Below are 5,325 nucleotides of genomic sequence, written 5' to 3'. Positions count from 1 at the left end.
GATAGTAGTGGTAACGGTAGCAAAAGTAATATTTTGGGGTTTTGTAGTGATTGTAACAGTAGCAACGGAAAATTAAATAAGCGAAGAACAATATATGAAAAGCTCGTAGGCATTGGATCAGTGATGGATAATTATGTTGGATGCGATCGATCATGCAACAGTTATAACATAAGGTGACACAGAACTAGCTCCAGTTCATCAATGTAATGTAGGCATGTATTCCGAATATATTTATATGTGCTTATGGAAAAGAACTTGCATGACATCTTTTGTCCTACCCTCCCGTGGCAGCGGGGTCCTATTGGAAACTAAGGGATATTAAGGCCTCCTTTTAATAGAGTACTGGACCAAAGCATTAACACATAGTGAATACATGAACTCCTCAAACTACGGTCATCACCGGTAATGGTCCCAATTATTGTCACTTCGGGGTTAACAGATCATAACACATAATAGGTGACTATAGACTTGCAAGATAGGATCAACAACTCACATATATTCATGAGAACATAATAGGTTCAGATCTGAAATCATGGTACTCGGGCCCTAGTGACAAGCATTAAGCATAGCAAAGTCATAGCAACATCAATCTCAGAACATAGTGGATACTAGGGATCAAACCCTAACAAAACTAACTCGATTACATGATAAATCTCATCCAACCCATCACCGTCCAGCAAGCCTACGATGGAATTACTCACGCACGACGGTGAGCATCATGAAATTGGTGATGGAGGAAGGTTGATGATGACGATGGCGACGGATTCCCCTCTCCGGAGCCCCGAAAAGACTCCAGATCAGCCCTCCCGAAAGAGTTAAGGGCTTGGCGGCGGCTCCATATCGTAAAATGCGATGAATCCTTTTCTCAGATTTTTTACTCCCCAAACACGAATATATGGAGTTGGAGTTGAGGTCGGTGGAGCGTCAGGGGGTCCACAAGGCAGGGGCACGCCCAGGGGGGTAGGCGCCCCCCCCCCCACCCTCATGGACAGGGTGTGGGCCCCCTGATGTGGATTCTTCTTCTAGTATTTTTATATATTCCGAAAATAATCTCCGTTGATTTTCAGGTCATTCCGAGAACTTTTATTTCTGCACAAAAATAACACCATGGCAATTCTGCTGAAAATAGCATCAGTCCGGATTAGTTCCATTCAAATCGTGCAAGTTAGAGTCCAAAATAAGGGCAAAAGTGTTTAGAAAAGTAGATACGACGGAGACATATCAATACCTTGTTTTCTACTAGTGGGACGAGTCTGGCGCATCGACAGTGATCAACCTTTCACCGTCATCGAAGGAGGAGTTCACCTCCGATCAAGAGGGGACCCTAGCGTATTGGAACACAGTCGACACCGACTATGTGTCGGACGTGTAGAGTAGTAGTGATCTTTTATGTTTGATCAAAGTAGTATGGTGAGTTTGTGTTTAAGGTTTAAATCTATACAATGTTTAGATGTTTGTTTGAATTGATTTATGCAATATGCTTTCAACAACAATAATTTGTTTTTAGGGCATCTACTGAAGTTGGAAGTCTTTGGTATTGTTTGAAAAAAAACTATGTGTTGCAATATTTACTTGAGCCACCTTTTGGTGCCCTATTATAGGGCACCTATTGGACATGCTCCAAAGGAATAAGTGTATAAAAGAAGAACATGGAGTAGGATGAATGTACAATTGTATTTGATCTTCGGAATGTGCATTTATACTATAAGCATTATATTTGTCCAGAGAGCACGGTTTCATAAGTCATGCAAGCGACGGAATTGCGCGGGATATTCAGCTATACACCATGTTCAGTGGCGTGAAAATGCATTGTATTCGAAGAAGGCAGCCCTTGAAAATGGTCTAATTCAAACACGATACATACTATGCGTGCAATTCTGGCACGTTAATCGAAATTGATATTTCGTGCGCGTACACATTCGCTTGCGTGTTTCTTTCCGCATTAGTATATAGTAACAGATGGCGCCTTCTTAACCCTAGCGTTAAAGGTTGCCAAACTTGTTGCGTTTCTTTCCGCATATAATATAGTGGGGCCTCCTTACAGTTAAAGATTGTCAAACTAGCTTTGTTTCTAACTTCCTATATAAGGGGAGCAATGTCGACGGGGAAATGCACCAGACGCTCTTCTTAACGGTTTCACCGGTCCCTCCCCTCTCCAATCACCATTCTCCACCTGGGAAGCAATCCTACTTACGTGCTCATGGCCTCCGCTGGCGCTGATGAGTCAAGCAACGTCATGACGAGCGGCGGCTCCACCTACCGCCACGACGACCGCACGGGCTCTGAGTCCGGCGGGGCGGGCAGCCGTCCGTCGCCCCAACACAAGCGTGTACGCGGCCCCGGCGATCTCCTCTTCGGACACGTCCCGTTCGTCGTCGCCGGCTCTGCAGGTCCGTCCTCTCCTCAACAGCATCACCAATGCTACACTAGGCAGCACTACGATCCGGCAACGACATGGAAGCCCCAGCCTGTTGTTGAGAGCCCGGTTTTCAAGAACACAACGATAGTAAATATGATGAGGCGCATGAACTACGAGGTCGGGTCCAGCTCTGGCCTCGGCAAGCACGGCCAGGGCATCACATCTCCTGTGAAGGTGGTGAAGCGGCCAGAGAGCGCTGGTTTCGGTACGGTCGGCGCCGAGGGAGAAGGATCATACGACAACGGACTTCCCAACAAGGTCCCGAAAACCTTGCCGACCAAATGGGGAGCTGACCAGTGCGCGGACGAAATCTCTCAAGCGGTCTACAACGACTGGGAGATGGGCGACACCGACGGATCGCGGCAGCAAGGCCGGGAGTTCTGCGAGAAAATCCTCGCTGAAGTGCGGGAGCTGCAAGATGGTGCCCAGGACGACGGCGAGCATATGGTGGTGGACGCGGCGGAGGTGATCATCACGGTCGTGACGCTGGTGCACGAGAAAAGTGCATCGGGAGAGCTGACGGCGGGCAACCTCATCTTGGAGTTTTCAAGGCTGAGGAAGAAGTTCCCGGAGGAGTACCAGACGTATTGCCTCGCGAACATGGCGGGCGTGCTCGTGGCGCCGCTCATTCGCCCGGTGCTCCAAAGGTGGCAGCCTCTATGGGACCCGGCCATGTGGCTGGACGTGTTCGTCTTCCTGAAGAATTCACTGGACGACGGGTCGGCCATGTCGCCGTACGCGGAGCTCGTCTACGACACGGTGGTTCCGGCTATCCAGGCATCGGAGTTCAAGGCCACGGACTCCGAGCGGATGCGCCTCTTCCTGGCGCAGTGGAAGGACACGCTGCCTCCTTCCGCCGTGCAGCGCATCCTCGTAGAGCTCGTCATGCCGGAGCTGACCTCCGAAGTGGAGTCATGGGACCCGCGGGATGCCTGGCAGGCCGACTGCTGTCACCTCCTGCTTCGCCCGTGGATGCCGCTCGCCGGTCCACTGTTGGAGAGCCTGTGCGTCACCGTGAGAAGCAAGCTCGAGAAGGTGCTGCGGGAATGGGACGACGACAGCCACGCCTTGCTCTCCAAGTCCAGCCTTAACCTGGTGGCGCCCTGGAAGAGGAAGACCATGTTCAGCCCGGCGAGCTGGGAGGAGTTCGTCGACGGGATCGGCGTCGTGCGGCACCTGGAACAGCGCCTGCGGAGCCTCCGCATCACGCCGCCGAAGCAGAATGACGACGCGTTCTGTGAGGTGATCATGAAGTGGGCGCCACTCGCGCGGGCGGAGGACAGGGTGTGGCTCCTGGAGGCCGAGTTTTTCGGCAGGTGGCGGCACGCGCTCCGTCACTGGCTGCTGGCCGCGAAACCCGCCACCAGAGAAGCCGTCGAGTGGTGCAACGGGTGGGGACGCGCCTTCACGCCGGAGCTGCGCGAGGATGAACGCGTGCATGCCCGCCTCGAGGCTGGCATAGACATGGTCAACCGTGCGGCGCAGGGGCTGGAGATTTAGCGGCCATGATGAAGTTGTGCTGGGCGCTTCTGAACTTCGGATTCTTCTTTTTGTGGGAAACTTCGAATTCTTTTTATGATTACACATATAGTAGTGTAATTTTGTGTGTGTGGGCTTATGTTATTTCTTGAGAAAAAATAGAGACATGAATGATCCAGACATCTTATTTACTTCAAAAGTCTGCCACTAATGTATGCGTGTGTGGTCAAATCTCAAATGCAAAACACATATTTTCTCTATCAAACTGCAGTATCAAGTTTGAGTACAGATTTTTCTTATGCAAAGTTTTCTTCATTATAGGCATGTATAGCTCAAATCTCAGACCTTGCATACACATTTCAGAAGAAAATGTAAGGCACCAAACAATGCAATGAACTCCTTCCAGAGCAAGTCTTATAGACAAAAAATAGCAGAAAGCAAAAGAGATCGACGCAAGAACCAGAGCGAGTCTTGTGATCCCAACTCTAAAGTAACACTTCCACATCAACGAAAATGCATAGGAGCTCTAGGGTGCTACACCCCCCTATATTCAAAAATAATTTAGTAATTCAAAAAATTCAAAAATCCCGGAGCTTTTTATGGAATCAAACCTGACCAGGTATTGCACTCGTATAAAAAGATTTAAATAGGAAATGACTTTTATTGTATCCGGGGTCAAAGATTTCCCAAAAAATGCTAGAAACAAGTAGTATTCGTGCTATATTGTCGTCATAAATTTGTTTTTTTTTGCCCTGAAGACAACGAGAATTATTCCATGGCCAAACATTTTATATGAGTACAATACCTAGTCATATTTGGTTCAAAAATATATCCAAGATTTTTTTTGGCTTTTTTGAATTATTAAATTATTTTTTAATATAGGGGGTGGAGCACCCGAGTGCTCCTAATCCGCTTCCATCAACGAAAATGCATCTAGATACATCACTGCTATATACAATCCTCACATATGTACTCCCTCCGTCCAGAATTACTTGTGATTGAAATGGATGAAAATAGATGTATCTAAAACTAAAATACATCTAGATACATCCATATCTATGTCAAGTATTTCCGGACCGAGGGAGTATAATATTATTACATGCAAGTTGTGCTGGGGCTGGAGATTTAGCGGCGCGTGAGAAGGCAGCTCATGACTGGCCATGATAAAGTTGTTCTGGGCGTGGGAAATTCTGCAAAACTATAGTTCTGAACTTCGAATTCTTTTTATGATTATTATACATGTGTGTGGGTATATATTATTTCTTGAGAAAAAATAGAGACATGTCTGCGAACTTCTAAACTTCAAATTCTTTTTATATGATTATACATATAGTATATATTTTGTGTGTATGGGGAGGGGGGGGGGGGGTATGTGTTATTTGCTGAGAAAAAACAACGACATGATCGACACATCTTGGTCACTGCAA

At 47.5% G+C, this 5,325-nt stretch overlaps 1 pseudogene; it reads left to right on the top strand.

Annotated features, from left to right (window-relative positions):
- Positions 1-2,200: 2,200 nt before the first annotated feature.
- LOC125537496 lies at positions 2,201-3,510 on the top strand (annotated as a pseudogene).
- The last annotated feature ends 1,815 nt before the right edge of the window (positions 3,511-5,325 follow it).

Source organism: Triticum urartu, chromosome 2, assembly GCF_003073215.2.
Source record: "Triticum urartu cultivar G1812 chromosome 2, Tu2.1, whole genome shotgun sequence".
Classification (NCBI taxonomy): Eukaryota; Viridiplantae; Streptophyta; class Magnoliopsida; order Poales; family Poaceae; genus Triticum; species Triticum urartu.
Note: the sequence above shows the minus strand (reverse complement) of the source record. Positions and strands in the feature narration are given on the sequence as shown.